This window comes from Bactrocera neohumeralis, chromosome 5 (genome assembly GCF_024586455.1).
Source record: "Bactrocera neohumeralis isolate Rockhampton chromosome 5, APGP_CSIRO_Bneo_wtdbg2-racon-allhic-juicebox.fasta_v2, whole genome shotgun sequence".
Classification (NCBI taxonomy): Eukaryota; Metazoa; Arthropoda; class Insecta; order Diptera; family Tephritidae; genus Bactrocera; species Bactrocera neohumeralis.
Genome location: NC_065922.1, coordinates 57254305 through 57274097, shown reverse-complemented (window position 1 = coordinate 57274097; position 19793 = coordinate 57254305). Strand labels below are relative to the sequence as shown.

The 19793-nt window shown below is 36.1% G+C and overlaps 1 protein-coding gene across 2 annotated transcripts in view; it reads left to right on the top strand.

Moving 5' to 3' along the window:
• The window catches only part of LOC126758803 (uncharacterized), a 76830-nt gene that overhangs the window by 29095 nt on the left and 27942 nt on the right, over positions 1-19793 (top strand). The window contains exon 1 of one of the 2 annotated variants that reach the window (XM_050473187.1): positions 16048-16275. The exons of the other annotated variant lie outside the window; for it this stretch is intronic. The gene's annotated coding sequence lies outside the window, so the exon portion shown is untranslated. Of the gene's footprint in view, positions 1-16047; positions 16276-19793 lie in introns of those variants that run through there. 2 annotated transcript variants of the gene reach the window in all.

Here is a 19793-nt window from a genome sequence, read left to right as displayed (position 1 = left end):
AATATTTTATATACTTTTTGGAACTGTAATGGGACTATAGTACTCGGCTATAACCACGTAGAAGAAAATTGAGACTGGTAACTTTCTTACCGAAATATGACGCTTGTCATCTCACAAAAGGTACTGTTTTTGAGCTGACTGATTCCTCTTATCGTTTATAACATACTAGTTACAAAGTAGCTTTTGACTAGTTGCTTTGACTGCCAGGTTGTAAAGTGTTGGGTAGTTGAGAATTGCACATTTGTATAGGTGGTTATATAAAAGTCATATCTATGCAAACTTTTATTTGGTAAAAGTTGCAATGACCAGGAACACATCATATTTCCGGTATATTTTTTTATACAAATTAAGTATGCAACAAATATCTGTTAGACTGGGTGAGGTTGGCAAGTTCGAGTGTTTTAGTTTCGATAAAACTGTTGCCATCCCGTTTGCCCACAACAATAGTGCAGCGGAAGTGGACAGATAAACAGGAAAAAGGTTACATATGTAATCATTTCGGTCCCATTGTGGCGGAAGTTTATCAACTGAAAGTTAATTCTGTATCGATTTTTTCAACAAACTGAATGCAGCTCTTAAATTAACAGTTTGTTATTAAATCACAATGGACAGTTTAAGGCTTTTTGTAATGCATTTTTTCAAAGAGATGGTAGAATTATTTAATTGCAGATTAATATAATAACTAATTAATATGAAATGTAGAAAATGGCGGGTGCAAGTTTTACGATTTTTATTGACAACAGAGCAAATGCTGGCTTAATAAAAAATATGCTAAGAAAGTTTGAGTGAAGTAAATGTAAACCTTCGCTGAAAATATTATAAGCTACAAATAAGAAATCATACCAGCTAGTGACAATAAATGGTATTATCGAGTAAAGGGAGAAGTAGTCGTAAAGTCTACAAAAAAAACTATAAGTTTTAAAAAATAGAGATATTTTCGTTATAGTATTAGCAGTCTCTGATTCGCCAAGTGCTGGAATGTACGAATCGAAAAAAAACTATATCAGATGTTGCTTCTTCAGCCTTTGGACGCTTTACTGAGGCTTAAACAAAAGTAATGACCGCAACCCAAACGGGTACGCATACTTGTATTCCTTTTACAAACTAATATGAATGAATAGACTTGGAAATTTTGAGGAAACCCGCACCAACACCACCCTAAGTAAAAGTGTCGAAGTACCGGTGCTGATGACTGTATGATCAGCGGGCGGTAATAGAATAGCTGATGACATACGGTACCATCGATCGATCCGCTCCAAGTTACTGGTTTTAAACTTTTACTCAACGCATATCGGCTCTGAGGTCGAGTGACCAATTTCTTCGGACATATTCGTGGGACAAAAAATTAACACAGAAAACAAGTAAGGAAGGGCTAAGTTCGGGTGTCACCGAACATTTTATACTCTCGCATGGAAACCATCATTGGTTCCTAATGTTTATACAGAGAAGGCATCAGATGGAATTCAAAATAGCTTTATATTGGAAGAAGGCGTGGTTGCGAACCGATTTCACCCATATTTCGTACATGTCATCAGGGTGTTAAGAAAATATTATATACCGAATTTCATTGAAATCGGTATAGTAGCTCCTGAGATATGGTTCTTGGTCCATAAGTGGGCGGCGCCACACCCATTTTAAATTTTTAAAAAAGCCTGGGTGCAGCTTCCTTCTGCCACTTCTTCCGTAAAATTTAGTGTTTCTGACGTTTTTTGTTAGTCGGTTATCGCACTTTTAGTGATTTTGAACATATCCTTTGTATGGGAGGTGGGCGTGGTTATTATCCGCTTTCTTCCATTTTTGAACTGTACATGGAAATGCCTGAAGGAAACGACTCTGTAGACTTTGGTTGACATAGCTATAGTAGTTTCCGAGATATGTACAAAAAACTTAGAGGGGGCGGGGCCACGCGCACTCAAAACAATTGCGTCCAAATATGCCCCTCCCTAATGCGATCCTTTGTGCCTAATTTCACTTTAATATCTTTATTTATGGCTTAGTTATGACACTTTATCGGTTTCCGCCATTTTGTGGGCGTGGCAGTGGGCCGATTTTGCCCATCTTCGTCCTTCTTATGGAGCCAAGGAGTGACCAATTTCATCATCTCAATTTTTACTCAAGTTACAGCTTGCACGGACGGACGGACAGACGGACGGACAGACAGACATCCGGATTTCGACTCTACTCGTCGCCCTGATCAATATATAACCCTACATCTGAAGTTTTAGGACTTACAAACAACCGTTATGTGAACAAAACTATAATACTCTCGTTAGCAACATTGTTGCGAGAGTATAACAATAAATAAATATCCCAAATTGACGGTCAACTCTTTGACAGGGACAACGACTAAGAAAACGACGTATAGAATGCCAGAAAACTTGAAGGAGTCCAACGAAGACAAGCTCTTCCCCTTCCGTCAAGAGACTATTAAGAGTTCTTCCGAATGAACCAGTTATTGTAGTATATTGGAGAACACAGCAGATAATACAGCAGGTAACAACCAAAGTACGTTTAGCATAAAAATGGAATCATTCACTTTCGAAGCAGTCATGAGTATCAACGAAAGTAATGAGTACCAACAGAAGTACGCTGGCTGCTAAAGGAGAAAATCAACGCAAAAGAAGGGATAAATCCATAATTAAGTGAGTCGATACCAGATGGCAGTCTTTACACTGGGTAAAATAACCAAAGACTAGGCTGCCAGCATCTCTTTATAGGAAGCGGAATTGAAGCGCCAAAAACAGATAGTGGATCAGTAAGAAACTTTCCTGAAGAGGAAACTTTCAGAACGTTCTATCAAAATCAATAGGCAAAGCGGTGCATAGAAAGGAATCGTAATGAAGAAAAGGGTTTGCCCAAAAAGTTAAAACAAAAGAGAATAGACCGGCACAGTGCAGTAGCAGCAAGGCACTTCAGCGATAAGGCAAGAATAGCCTGCAGGTGGTTGCCATAGATGATAACTCCACCACACCGAGCACTATACAGCAGAGATGGGGGAAGATTGACGTCAGGTTGTCGGTTCTGGTTTTATACTATGTATTAAACAATCCGGTGGATCCCAACCCGAAGTTCGACTCTTCAGAAACCCTTATGACCTACAGGATCATCAACCGCACGAACCGAGCAGGCATGTGGTTTTTGAAGGTTTCAAATTGAAGCTTAAATATGTTGAAGATGCTCGCTTTTGGCTGCCCCCTTCAGAGCAGAGGCTCCTGAGGAGCTTAAATTTGCACGAATAGATGATTGGCAGCTGATTAAGAAAGGGAAACCCAATAAAGCCAGAAAACCCATACTAGTAGCCATTAGTGAAGAGTCGATAGGAACTGATAATCAATGAATTTATTCTGTATACAAAACTAGAATCCTAATAAACTTAGATTATTCTATTGATGAAAATATTAACAATATATTATTTCAAAAATGAGAACAATGACAACAAAGCTGCAGGGGCCGACGGATTGCCGGCCGAGCTATTCAAACACGGCGGCGAAGAACTGATAAGGAGCATGCATCAGTTTCTTTGTAAAATATGGTCGGACGAAAGCATGCCCAATGATTGGAATTTAAGTGTGCTATGCCCAATCCATAAAAAAGGAGACCCCACAATCTGCGCCAACTACCGTGGGATTAGCCTCCTCAACATCGCATATAAGGTTCTATCGAGCGTATTGTGTGAAAGATTAAATCCCACCGTCAACAAACTGATTGGACCTTATCAGTGTGGTTTCAGACCTGGAAAATCAACAACCGACCAGATATTCACCATGCGCCAAATCTTGGAAAAGCCCCGTGAAAGAAGAATCGACACACACCACCTCTTCGTCGATTTCAAAGCTGCTTTCGACAGCACGAAAAGGAGCTGCCTTTATGCCGAGATGTCTGAATTTGGTATCCCCGCAAAACTAGTACGGCTGTGTAAACTGACGTTGAGTAACACCAAAAGCTCCGTCAGGATCGGAAAGGGCCTCTCCGAGCCGTTCGATACCAAACGAGGTTTCAGACAAGGCGACTCAACCTGCTTCTGGAGAAAATAGTTCGAGCTGCAGAACTAAATAGAGAAGGTACCATCTTCTATAAGAGTGTACAGCTGCTGACGTATGCCGATGACATTGATATCATCGGCCTCAACACCCGCGCCGTTAGTTCTGCTTTCTCCAGGCTGGACAAGGAAGCACAGAAAATGGGTCTGGCAGTGAACGAGGGTAAAACGAAATATCTCCTGTCATCAAATAAACAGTCGTCGCACTCGCGACTTGGCTCTCACGTCACTGTTGACAGTCATAACTTTGACGATAATTTCGTCTATTTAGGGACCAGCATTAACACCTCCAACAATGTCAGCCTGGAAATCCAACGCAGGATTGCTCTTGCCAACAGGTGCTACTTCGGACTGAGTAGGCAATTGAAAAGTAAAGTCCTCTCTTGACGAACAAAAGCTAAATTCTATAAGTCGCTTATAATTCCCGTCCTGCTGTATGGTGCAGAGGCTTGGGCGATGACAACAACCGATGAGTCGACGTTACGAGTTTTCGAGAGAAAAATTCTGCGAAAGATTTATGGTCATTTGCGCATTGGACACGGCGAATATCGCATTCGATGGAACGATGAGCTGTACGAGATATACGACGACATCGACATAGTTCAGCGAATTAAAAGACAGCGGCTACGCTGGCTAGGTCATGTTGTCCGGATGGATGAAAACACTCCAGCTCCAGTATTTGAGTAGTACCCGCCGGGGGAAGCAGAGGAAGAGGAAGACCTGGTTACGCATGAAATATCCAATTGGCGCCACGTAGCGAAAAGAAGAAACGACTGGCGCGCTGTTGTTAACTCGGCTATAATCGCTCAAGCGGTGTCTACTCCAATTAAGAACAATCCTATTAAAATCAACTTCCCATGATGAGAAAGTTATGGCCAACACACTTTTTGTACATAACGCCATAGAAACACAGGCTTTAAGTTTGCTCATATATGTATATCCTTTAACATATCTCTATTGATTTAATTTTTCACAAAATCATATCTCCAAATTTTCTAAAACTATATGTATTCGTGCTTTAATGAAACCTAAGTTAGCCTAATTATATTTAATTTTATTTCTAACTAATTCTAGTCAGTCTAATATACAATAACTTAAAGTTTAACAGTTCAAAATTTTAGAGCTTTTTTTAATCGAATGTAATCGTCAAATTACAATGCATCTGGCTTCATGTTGAGAAAGTTCGGAAATTTCAAGCTTACTCTCGAAATAAACTAAAATAAAAAAGAAACTCTATACCCTCAAGTAACTTACGAGTACATACGGTGGTCTTACATTTCCTAATGATTTTACTATTTTTTATTGTTTTGCTATGTACATAGAGTAGTTTTTGTTTTGCTCTGTAGTTAAAAGCTGAATAACTAACAAAAGTTGTTGGGTGCGAAAGTTTTCGAGTTGAGAACAACTCGTTCAAATGTTTTGACTTTAGATTTTTATCACATCAAAAAGTTTATATTTTGCAAAAGCGTTACTAATTGGCCATGAAGAGCACACAAATAATAGACAGGTGCAGCAGGTGCAAATAAATTTGTGAGTTTAAGGCATTTTACGTAAATATAAATAACATTTTGCTTGAGAGCGTAAAGTTTACACGATACATACCAGGATTGTAAGGCTGATTTACTTACTAACTCTCTAAAAGTGGTAAATTATAAATAAAACTCCGGTAATTTAAATTGTGCTGAATATTTTTGTAGTTTGCAGGGCTGATTAATTAGCGTTTTAAGACACATATAGCATATATATGAAATATGTAGTAAACTTGAGATAATTAAAAGCTTATGTATGTACTAAGCCACCAAGCCTTAAACTAAAATGGTATTTTGGAAAAAAATGCAGTGCCTCAACCAGTTGTACTGATGGAATTAACAATTAAGTAAGGTTGAAAATTATGCAAATGAGCTTTCCCTATTTTTCTCCCTGAAGACATCTCTTATTTCTTAAAATCCACGTATGTGTAAAAATACCCTTGGCAAGATAATAGAGGAAGGGTGTTGACCACTCACAAGGCAATTGACTCATTGATCACTAACGAATATCTTTGTGTTATAAGTATTTTCTACAATAAATATTCCCTGTATTGTATATAAATTTTGTTCTCATATTAGTCGAAAAAACACTGAAAGCTAAATTTGCCTTTTGAATTTTTCAATAATTTTTTTTTTGTAAGTTTCATGAAAACACAATAGACTGAATTATGGTAGTATGACATTAAATAAATAAAAAATAATTAACATTAATCGAATCGAAAAGGGAGGTCTAGCAAGTCGATTTTTTTCCATCTTCTACCTTGTCCAGCAGTGGAATCACAAATATATTTTCATGATGCTCCAAACGGAGGAGGTAACGTCAGCTAAATTCTTGGATTGTTTTCTTTACAGGTAACAATTTTATATCCCGGTAAATAACATCGTTTCTCACATAATAAGGTTGGTGCTCAGAACTTTATTTTGAAAAGTTTGAATTATTTTTATTTAAATTTGAATTCGCTCCCCTATGCCCGATCGTCCAGATTGGCCTAAGTATTTCCTTATAAATTAGTAACTTATTTTTCAGATTGAGGCGAGATCTTGACTTAAGAAGCTAGCACCGCTGCATTTGCGTCATCTTTCCAAGTGCGCCTCTACTCAATTGCAATTCGTAAATATTTTGAGCGCCTATTTGTTGGTAACAACTGACCATATAAAGCATCTTGAGTTCAATATACTACTTGTACGGGCTTTTCGGTGTTGATGCCAATGTTTCATTTGTTGAGCCACGGTTCCTGAGTACTCAATAGCATCTGCAGTTTGCTGGAAGTGCAGTATCATAATCATATGTTGCTGTCATTGTGGAGGCAGATATTATTACTGGAAGATCTGCTGTATAAAGAATATAGAGCACAGGGACGAGTACACTGGCTTGGGGCACGCCAGCATGATGAGATCTCAAATCACACTATTAAGACTTTAACAGCAAACAAAAAGGCATTGGTAGTTTTTCCTTTAATTTGAATAATAGGCCTAGATTCTAGACTTTGTCAAATACTTGACTCAGCAGAGCAGTATTTATTATTTTCCATAGCATCAGTTATAAAGTGTTCTACCTTATTATATTGTTCAATTTTGCCATGAAATTTTCTGAAGCCAAACTGAGGAATCGAAATAAGATGTTTGCTTTTCAACATCGGCAAAAGCCTGCGTAAAAATATTCTTTCGAATATATTGGAGATAATTACTAGTAGACTAATTGATCGATAAGAATTAACTAGATGTTTATGTTTTCCGGTTGTATTTTTCAATAATGATTAGCATTTTTCAATACGTAAGTTTCTCAAATCTTCCACAATAACCCTTCTCTTAACATACATATGTGTTTATGTTTCTACCTATATTTTTCGAACATAGCGAACCCACACATAAACTACTACGGTTTTTAGTAGATATAGGACTTCCACTTAAATTGTCTTTTTACTTCAAAGTAGCAGTTGTTGTATTTCAATTTATTTCGGTTTTCAGGGAAGATATTGGAATAAGATTAAAGTGTGGTTTCACAATAGACGAAATATCATTCCCATTCGGCTATATTCTTTAATCATAGTTTCACAAAAGGTTTTAGTTTAGTTTAGGAAATATTTTACAGATACTCAATTTATTTCAAGTAAATTTATTTTTAAACATATTGGATGTATACTGCATAAGCTATCACACGTTTTATATATTTAGTTTATAGTAAAACAGTCAAATCTGATATTTGGCATCCTATGAAATTTGCAACAAAATATTATTCAGATCGGCCCACTATAGCGTATTGTCGATCATAATAAGTTTAGAGCGTTTCTACTCTTTTATGCTATGCATTTATACTCTAAACTAGATTCACTTTAAAATATTAATATGTTTTTCAAACTAGCTATATGTATGTATATGTATCCGTACATAAGTAGATACATACATTTATCCGATTAAATCATCTTTTTGTATTAGTCAGTACGAGTATGTAGGTGTGTGTGTGAAAGTATAACAGTTTTAATGACAACACTTAACTCGGTTATTATCCTTCAAAGTGTTGCAACATTTTTTATTTCCTTCAGCTGTTAATAATCAGTTTCTGGTAGCACATGCCACTTTGTCACAGCCACCGCAGAAAAATAAATCATTGACAATTTTGTTATTGTTGCTGTAGATATTGCACGTAAGCAACAAATATAAACACTTGCAAAGCTGCTTATAGCAGCGGCACGTTCCACACATTCCGATAGATACATACATATGGGTGTGTGTGCGTAAATAGACTCCTTCATCTCCCACTACTGTTTGGCTACTGCGGTTTGTATTCTGATGCGCTCTGAATGTGGTGGCGCTTTGCATGCGGGCCACAAACAAACAATGTCGGTATTTACGTAATAATCGCTTTAATTGAAACGTTTTGTCAAACGTGGTATGCGCGGATATATGTATGTATGGTCGTATCCGTATTTTGTGTTTGTGTGCACATGTTGCGAGCGTTAAACACGCGACTTGCCACCAGTGAATCGAATTTATAAACACATTTCTACTCAAAAACACATAACCATGTTCACATATGTACGGCAACCCAGTAGTCGAATCAATTTGCAATAAACTAGTTTCGAACTGGTATGAATGATAAGCCATACTAGCAAACTCTTAACAGTTCAAAAAAATAATATGCTAAACATTTACAACGATTAGAGAGCGAAATCTTCGGTAAAATAAATAAATATTTTCAGAAAGCTCTTTGATTTGGGTAAATCTGATTTAATCACAGGCGGCAGCCTTTTCAAATTGTTTAATCATATGCGAAGGCTGTCCGATATGTATTAAACCTATAAAAGGAAAAACGAAAAGCGGGTAGTAATTGCAAGCAGGACAAAAATTCTGCATAAGCAGAAATACAACCTGTTAAAATATACAGAACAAAGTTGCTCAAGGGCCATTCTAGGATTTCGGCTCCACTGTGAAAGGCCGTTTTAAGCATTATTTTGTGAAAAACCGGCGAATTGAAAGACATTTTTAGTTCTCTAAAATTTAACGTATTTCCGAATTCGAATTTCTTAAATAGGATGGTAGGCCATGCGATGCTGCAAATTTCCACATTTTTAGATTTTTTGTGCGAGCTCTATTTTAGAAGTTATAAGAACTTTTCTATTTGGCGGCTGCTTGCAACATACTTCTGGTCGCCTGGTAGAAATCCGGGATTTTGCTACCAAATTGAATGCAAATTTTCTGCAGCAGCTGCCGGAAAACTGTAGCATATGCAAAGGTGCAAAATTATACAAAGGAAGCGGATACCGGAAAAGACGCGAACCGGAAATAAAAATATAACTGGTTTAAGAGTCATACCGGAAGTAACAATCCAGGAATGGAATTACCAGAACCAACTTCCGTTTTTTTCCGGTCTGACCCTTAAACATGAAGTATGAATCTCGTTTTCGGTTCTCAGTTCCGTTTCCGGTTCACCAATTCCGGAAATTTATTAAACCGGCAATATTTCTATTTTCCGGTCTCGCTCACCTCCGTTTCCGGTTCACAACTTCCGGAAATTTTCATAAACAGGAAGTAGTAAACGGTTATTTTCTCAATTACGGTTCTGGTCACCATATGCAACGCACCAGCGGTGCATCCGCTGTCAGCTGCAGAAAAATTGCATTCAATTTGACAGCAAAATCCAGGATTTCTACCAGGCGACCAGGAGCATGTAGCAAGCCTCCGAATAGAAAAATGCTTATAACTTCTAAACTAGAGCTCGCACAAAAAATCTAAAAATGTAAAAATTTGCAGAATCGGAAACCTGTTCAATATTTAAGGCTCAGTTTCATGTTCTCTTCAAAAAGACATTTTGCAAAAGAAAATTGTATTTGTATCATTTAAAGAAGAGTTCCACATTATTTTCTTGCATAAAAAACTTCTAAATTCTAATTTCAAAGTGAGTGTAGAATATGAAAATTTCGATTAAACCGTGTTAATTGGCCAATTGGCAAATGAAAGTATTTAGAATCAAAGCGGCTTTATTTAATATGTGAGGTATACGAGGACAACATCAACCAAAAGATGAAAAAAGGTACACGGGGGCTAGGAAATATTCTGACCTGAATGCCTCTGATTTTAATTAAGAAACCTCGCGGATCGACCAAAGCATAAGTTGTAAAGTCAAGCGACAGTTTGGTAATCCGAATATTAAGTATATGGGAACTTGGGGAAGTGTATCATTTTGATTTCCTCCATTTTAGGCAATAGGATACACTGCTATTAGTGTGGAATTTTTTCTGAATTTCTTTAAGATTTCCTACATAATGGCCGACTAATGCGATATAAAGTGAGACAAAAGTTCCATAACATGTATATTAGATATATGGGATCTAAGCGCAGTATCGTCTAGATTTTACGCTGGTTTGAAACAAGGTCATGCTGTCATCAAGACAATATGCTCCTCGAATTTTAATATTAGTTCTTGAGATATACGCTTTCACCTAAAGGCGGCCGGTATCGCGTTATCAGATGGACGGACGGACTGACAGACAAATTGTGAGATATGCAATTGAAATTCAGAGAGAATCTTTTCCTAAGTGTATTATGTTTGCATGTTACAAAAGGGTGGAATCGGATCAAATACTCCATGAGTCTAATATAAAGATTTGAAACTTATGAGTGACTTTATGCCGCATATATCGGCTAACATTTAAGTAATCTTAATAAAATTAAGAGATTAGTAAACCGTTTTTGAAACGGAGAAAAGAATTTCTCCACCAAGAAAGAGTCGTAGCACAATTCAACATGCGTCAGAGGCCATGATAACACAGAGTTGCAGCGTAAGTTCCGCCTGTTTGTTTAAACATCTTACATAATTTGTTCGATTGGCTACTCTCCAACGCTTGGTTATGAGCTGATGTTGACAAGAGTTGGTATGGACATATGACATTACAGAGAATCATATTGTGGAGTACTTCAACATCCCACAAATGAACCACGCTCAAATAATACTTCAAATAAATTCATCAATTTGTGTTTTTACCTTATATGTATTATGTAAAATATACGGCGAATAATATACATAATACATACATATTATGTGCAATACATGTAAATTCGTACGTAAAGACACCATCTAATGCTAAATTGTCGGAAAAATAGTTGTCTACAATTAGTACTTGCTGGTGTATTGGCAGAGGCATTTTCTACCTACAGTGGCGTATGCTGCATGTTGTAACAAAAAATTTAACATTAAAAAGGTAAACAATAAAAATTATTATTAAGCACAACACAAAGAATAAAGAGACATTATACATACATACATATGTACTTATGAATGTATAGCGCAATATGCCACATTGTTTGTAGTGACAACATAATTTTTTAATGAGTAGTTAAAATATTATGTAATTAACAATAAATTACACGTTGCACATATTGCTCACACGCATAGCTTAACACACACACACACAAACACGTCCACACACAGACCGCATGCGCAAAATATTTATTATAACGATTGTAACTTTTTGTTAACACCATCAATGAAAAGCAACGTACCGTTTCATTTTGTCGTCAACGCGCCAAACTGGCGCTGGTGGGGGTGCGGCTGGTCCTCAAACACAGAGCAAAGTCATTTGCCTGTTGCTAGCTGCCGACAGCCAACAGCCAAGTGCCAGCGGCTGCTGGCTGCCACTGCCGCTGACAGTCATTATATGCTGGCGAGATAAGCGCCGCTCAACGCAACATGACTCGAATGCGTATTAAATAATTTCCAACACTTTGCGGTCGTTGGCTTCGAAATATCTCTGAGGGTAGCGGGAACTTAAAAGTGCGGGTTAATTGTGGTTGTTGGCGCTTCAAAGGGTCGTGGGGGGGTTGGGTGAGGCTAAGCGTTTAATGTCGTGTCACTTGTTCATATTTCACTTACATTTCAATTTAATTGATATCGATCAGAGTCAAGTGTGTCAATTGAATACTTCATGAATTAAAATGATTAACACAATTTAATTAAATGATTTATATAATTAATTTTATTTCTTCATTAAGTATTAATTGCCATGAAATTTTAATGGTAATGCACTTATTTTAATTTTATGTCATCTGTACGGTAAAGTATACAGGACCACTTGTATACCTTTAAAGCCGAATTTCAGTATTAGTTAGAACTTAAAAGTTTCCAGTTTATTATCGAGTGGAAGAACTTATATGTATATGGTAACGTGTAATATATCAAATAATATGATTATTGTGGTTTTTGCACAATGTCGTCATTGTTTGTTTTCTTTAATCTTATTTTTCTTTATCTGTAATGTTTTGTGCCTTATGCAAGTTGAAGGATTGTTGATGTGCAATATGTATGAATGAAGATAGTCTATATAATGAATGTTTGGCCTTTGCCAAGTTTTTTCTACGATGGCTATTGCTTTCTTCATACATTTGGTAATATATTTGATCTTAAGAGGTATTGTTTCACAAGAGTATGATCCTTCGAAATCCACTGGGTGAAATAGTGTTATGAGTAAATACAAACATATTTTTGATGTTTGCATTCCCTTGATGATTGGCAACGTGTTTTTTGTATTTTCATTTAGATCATCTGTCGGAAGTGAACAACAACTCCCCATAATGCTATTATTATTGACAAAGAGTGATGAAGGAATGAAATTTCTGATCGGATGTTATTATGATAATATTACTAAGAGCGTATAAGAAAATTGTTGCAGCCAAAGCATTGCACACTAAGGCTAGGAGAAGGCCAAGATCAAGATGGATTGACGGACAGGTTATATTAAGTTTGCCACAATGTTTGAGGCGTCCGTATATCTGTCCGTCTATCCGTCTGTTCGCCTTAATATAAGCTAGTTTTTGAGATATCGATTAGAAGTTTTTCACCCGTACTTTGTTCACAAAGGAGTGGCTCCTTCTTCGGAACTGCCGACATTGGACAACTATTGCATATACGTAGGTTGCTATATATATTTCTGGCCTAATAATGTAAATAGGCATATTTATCAACGAAAATGGATTTTTTTTTTATTTTTTGTTTTGTCGATACGCATAGATCCATGATTCGTCACCTGTGACGATCTTATAAACGTCTTTTGAAGCACCGCGATCGTATTTTTTCAGCATTTCTTTACACTAATCCACACGAGCCTTTTTTGAGCGATTGTCAAATTGTGCGGGATCCAACGAGAACAAACCTTTTTTACGGCCAGGTGTTCATGCAATATCGAATGTATGCTGGTGGGAGAAATGCATAGGCATGCCTCTATCTGAAGGTATGTTACATGACGGTCTTGCATTATCAGTTCACGTACGGGATCGATGTTTTCTGGCACAACGGCTGTTTTTGGACGACCTTCACGGAATTCGTCTTTGAGCGAGCATCGGCCACGATTGAATTCGTTGTACCAGTTTTTCGCAGTGCTATAGGGTGGTGCTTTATAGCCATACAAAGATTTTAGTTCATCGATGCACTCTTGTCGTGATAATCCACGTCGAAAGTTGTGAAAAATGATCGCACGAAAATGTTCACGAGTTAATTCAATTTTTTGGCCGAGATGAATTTTTTAATTCCCTGTAAATAAAACAATTCACGATTAAATGACAAAACGTTTTGAGTGATGTTATGCTAAAAAATGTCAAATTTTCCAATGGTCGTCGTATATGCCATAAAAACTGATCGCTCTAAGGCCGACTCATCAGATAATGTTATTGTTCATGTCTCCGCACTATATAGCAGGACCGGAATAATGAGTGACTTTTAGTGTTTGGTCTTTGTTCGCCAGTCCAAAGTAGCACCTGTTGGCAAGAGTTATTCTGCGTTGGATTTCGAGGCTGACGTTGTTGGTGTTAATACCCCCAAGATAGACGAGATTATCTACGACTTCGAAGTTGTGACTGTCAACAGTGACATGTGAGCCAAGTCGCGAATCCGATGACTGTTTGTTTGATGGCTATAGATATTTTGTCTTGTCTTCGTTCATAACCAGACCCATATACTTCGCTTCCTTATTCAGTCTAGAGAAAGCAAAACTTACAACGCGGTTGTTGAGGACAATGATGCCACGTACGTTAGCAGCTGTACATTTTTGTAATAGTTCCTTCTTTATTTAGTTCTGCACTTCGTATTATTTTCTTCAGTAAAAGATTGAAGAAATCATAAGAAAGTGAGTACTTGTGTCTGAAAGCTTGCTTGGTACCGAATAGCTCAGAGAAGTCCTTCCCGATAGTCGGACTTTCCCACGGAATATATATTCCATCGTCATCGATTGTTCTCTGCATAACTTCAACTTGCTCTGAATGTCAGCCACTAGATTACCACAATGGGTCCGGTCTTAAAACCTTCCGTCAATGACCTCATCTTTTCATTACCCCTGCCAACGAGTTTTTCAAACTCTTCTTCTTTCGGCCTCTTTCTGGTTTTGTCTGTACATGCTCCTGGCTTCCCTCTTCCACTGTCGGTATGTCTTCTTTTAATGTCCGGTGTAGTAAAAGTCTGCTTTCTTATCCCGTCTATCGCATTTCTTGGATGGCGCTGATGTCAGCCTTTACTATAATGTAGACATCAACTAACTGGGCGACGGAACCTTCCTAATTTAGGGAACAGACATTCTAGGTGCATGCCCTTAAATCATAGTTCTTATTACGTTTGCTGCGGTCGTTCATAATTTTCATCCGAGGCTGTTGTTTTCTTCCCATTGGGAATGGTCTACGTGGCGGGTCCCAAACTCAGCCAACAGCATCGCTATTCGAGTCGTATAAAGTTTTATACATATTTATATAGTGAGCCCGCACGCAGCCGCACCTCTGGTGAACAGCTGTAATTAACTTTACGGTTATATAATTAGATTTATATACATTATATTTTATTTTCATTATTTCATTATATAATAATTATTGTAAAATTAGCAGCGTGGGTAGAAATTTACTTTTATTTACACGTTATGAGAGTAACAGACCTATTATTCCTAGAGAGCAGATAAGTAATATGTTCCAAGTATTGAATAATAAGCTTTTGTCTCATTTTTTACATCCTATATCAGATTGTATTGACATATCTCTATTTGATTATACTTATATGCTGATGGTAGATTTCTTCTTATGATTCTAACTTACATACAAGTATAACCCAACCATCACAGTTGTTATGTGAACAAAACTACTTCTCATGCCTTTTGAAACATGTTGCTATACTCCAAAAACAATTTCTGTCAGTGTATTCACATAAGCACCTATCATAAAAACATTTGGTTCAAAGCTCAAGGTTAAACATGATTTAATGTTCACTTAAATGGAGCATTTACCTATATGGCCGGCAATATATGTAGGTCCATGTATCATACTACAAATGAGTGCTGAGCGTTAAACGCGAACTACGCATGCGTACCAATCGTTTTGAGCGTAGCCGTTGTACTGATAAATGGGTAAAAACTTGAAGAAAACCCAAAATTCGTAAAAAGTAAACGCAAAGAGAGATAAAAAAACTGGTAATTGGTGGGTAATTTAAAAGCGACGACGTCATCGCTGACGCCATTCACTGCATACGAATAGCACAAGTGAATCAACAATCAAAGTGTTGGTTTTATTATGCAACAGCTGTATCGGTTAGTCAACAACACTAGCACTCAAGTTGCACGTTGCAATCGCAGTAAAAACCCACAATATAAACAACTGTCTGGTGGCATGCATTTTGGACCGGCTGGCTATTTGGTTGGCTGCTGCACCTACTGCCTCGCTGCTGACTGAGTGACCTACTCTGGCCGCTCGCTTGATCTTTTAGATTGCATCGCGTGCATAAACAGCAGAGAGAGAGCGGCACTCTCCTCAATATAAGCGTTTGTATTGGAGAGAATTACCAAATCTATTCACTGTTTCGGACGGCCTTGTTGGAGCATTCACTGAAACTGATTCAACGAAATTTCGCTCTTCGCTTTTAGCGCTCTTAGCCCTACTCAACTCAGCCCAATTTAGTACTACATGCGTTAACTTATTTATTACTCGTAGCTGTGTGTTTGTGTGTTAGTACAACTCAACATTTATGTCTTACTATTCGATTACCACATATTGCACCAAGCTCAAGCATTGCACACTATTGCTGTTTTTAAGACAGTTGTTACTAAAAGTGAGCACAAATTTGTTTGAAATTCGGCAAATTATTTGGTCAGTTTGATTTTTTTCTTGGTGGTGAACGCGCGCGGTTTGTAGGTTCTCTGCTTCTAACTAATTTAGTGTGATATTATAAATTTAAAGAATTTTGAGGTATGTTGAAAAAAATTATGTCAAAAATGTGTTTAGTTTTTAATATTAATTTAAAGAATAAAAATGAGTGTCCCTTGATTACTAAACGAAAATATCAATTAATATGTGATACAGAGAACTGTGCTATGCTGATTGGAAAATTCTGTGAAAAATTGTGCCAATGAAAAATAAATTGCTGATTGAAAATTTGAGTTTTAATATGGTGGAAACGATAGTAAAAGAATATAATATGGAATGTGATAAATTTTTAAAAGAAAAATTTTATAAATAATTCACGTGGGCTATCCAATTTTGTTTACACACTGAATATTTTGTTTTAACTGTTCCAAAGTGATTCCGATTTATTTCTTATAAAAAATAAAATGATTAAGAAAATCATGTTCTAGTGAATTGAAAACAATTACATGCTAACTAACCATAACTATATATAACGGACTTTTAGATAATTGTACAATAAAAAAAAATTGACAGCTGAATCGGCACAAATTAAAAATCGTTTTGAAATACGAGTTTATATAAGTTGAAATTAAGTAGTACATATTGAATTTTGTAGAAACAAACAAACAATCAATAATATAATAATATATAAATAATATAAAAACATTTATAAAAAACATGTTTTTTCAACAATTTTTTCCTCATATAAAATACAAAATATTTTATTAGTGTTTTTATTATTACAAACATACACTATTAACAAATAATTGTATCTCAAAGACCTGTGTAAAATTTCATGAAGATCGGTTGAGTGTTGCTCGAGAAATTTTGCCAACCGACTTCAAAAGCACAGTTTCGAGAAAAACGCGTTTGAAGACGGGTCAATTAGCCTAGCTAGTCTTGAGCGCACAAGTTCTCAAGGATGTATCTCCGAAACTATTAATCGGATCAACTTGAAAATGGACAGTGTTCTAGAGGCGTTGTAGAATTTAACAATATAATAATTTTTTTGTAACCCTTCAACCCATGTAACGTCTTAATAAATTCTTAAAAGATACAACCACTCATGGTTATTATACCCTGCACAGGGAATAGTTGGGATATGTGTTCGATATTTGTAACACTCAAAAAGAAACGTCGGAGATCCTATAAAGTACCATATAGAGATCAGCGTGACGAGCTGAGTCGATTTAGCCGTGCCCGTCTGTCTGTCCGTGTGTGTATACACGAACTAGTCTCTCAGTTTTTGTAATACATATATATTGTAATATGTTTTTCTTCCAAAGAAGCTGCACATTTGTTGGAACTGCTAATATCGGACCTCTATAACATACAAACTGAACGATCTTATACATGTATTTGTATGGAAAACTTCTTTATATAAAGAGATATCAATTTAAAAAAAAATGATTCAGATCAGACTACTATATCGTATAGCTACCCTACAAACTGACCGATCAAAATCAAGATAAAGATCTTTTATACGTTTTTGTGCTTTAAAAATGTATTTATGCTTTCTTTGCAGCCGAAGTTATAATTTCTTAGTTTGGTAATGTTGGGTAGTCGAAAAAGTCTTTTCGTATTTTTAATCAAACTTCAACTTATTTTTTTTTAATTTCTTATTGAAATTTCATGAAATTGTCATATGTCGCTTGCCACAAAAAGCAAATATGTTTTAAACTTAATGTGTATACTTATTATGCAAAACTAACATATGTATGTATATACCACACCCAACTTCAACAACAAACAATGGAACTTTGGCCACATGTTACTCCAGTTTTATATACAACATTCATCAGTCAAAGTTCTAAAAATTATCATTAGCACATTTCAAGGTATTCGTGTGTCGAGATTTATTAGCTAGGCGGAGTTAAGCTGATGCCCTGTTAGAAAAACATAAGCTAAACAACTAAATTTGAAATTGCGATTTTTAATGATTTTAGAGCAATATCCCCGGAATGTTTTAAGTTAACTCTATAAGCATATGCAAATTTTATAATGCGATATAAAAATAGTGCTAATTCTGCATATAAATATTTTTGCATGCTCATTTTAATCTTTGTATAGAAAATATTAGAATTTTTAATTATCTTGAATTAGAATTTTTAAAAGTGCCCAAAATTTTTGGAAAACATTTACTGTGCTGACTTTTTGAGATAAATGTTTTTGTAATTCATTTAAATATTTCTCAAACATTTTTGTTTAGCATATGGAAATAGTATTATAATATTCTAAATATTTTTTTGTTTTAGTATAATTTTTACGATTCTTTGCTTATGAACATATGTACAGTATGCGCCATGTTTTATGTAAATATGTATAAAAAAATATTAATAACTTTGAAAAAAATAAATGTATTTCTATTTCATATACAAAAATAAATTAATTGATTTCAATTAAAAATGAGCTCGTCAGTAGTCCGAGAAATACTGCTGGTTTTCAAAAAGACGTCACAAGAGTGAAATATGAAGTATAAAAATTGACACTTAATTTCTCATATTTCTGGGAATATTCGTAACAGAAACTGAGTCCACTCGTTGAACACTCAGTACACGGCATTACTTCGACCCAAACAGTTTTCATCAAACAATTGCCTAGAACTGGTTTTATTTTCTCGAATTATGCTTTTTTGTTTATTATTAATTCTTTCAGTATGAGTGAAAAAGGAAAATTATTGAGTTAAAAGAAATAATCGACAATTTGATTGAGCTCCCTGTCGCAGAACCGTCAATTTACGCAAGAAGCTAGGACCATGTGGTGTAAGTGCTTCTTCAGCTTGCAGTGGACAGTGTTAATTAGCAAATATTCTGAATTTGTCCCTGTCGCAGAGGTTAATTTACGCAAGAAGCTAGGACCATGGTTAATTGCCTCTTCAGCTTGCATGTAGTTGTTCAATGCGATCTCTCTCTTCATTTTCCCTTGCGAAGCAGGTTAATTGCGTAGGAGGAATTCCGTGAAATGTTCTGGTTCCATCATGTTACTGGATCCTGCGCAGCGTGCGAGCTCATCAGCCAGTTCGTTCCCGGCTATGCCTTTGTAGAAATGGCACCCAGATGAGCTGCACTTGGTAACGTTCCGCTAGGCTATTTAGCCATTATATACACTCCTTCATCAATAGCGATTTGTTTTCATAGGAGGACACAGCTTTAAGTGCCGCTTGACTATTACTAAGTATGGTTATACGAGTAAAGTCGATTTCAATCCATTCTTTCAATATTAAACATATCACGACTATAATAATTTTGGCTTCCAAAATATTTCTTAACAACTAATCGGTTAGCAAATGCCAAAGTTATTCAATATTTACATGCCGTATAGTCATAATTTATTGAGAAATTCACTTAAGCTCACACCTCGTCAACCGAGGCGCTAAAATGCATATATGCAAGTCGGTCAACAAACTCTGTTAGGTATCAATTGAAAATAACACAAAGACTTTTGCAAAAAAACTGTTGAAAACACTTGAAAAATTACAAAAAACTATATTACTTCAAATTTATTCAAAAGCCGGAAACTAAAGGTCTTATTCTTTAAGATATAGGATTGATGATTGATAAAAAATATGAAAATACTTACAA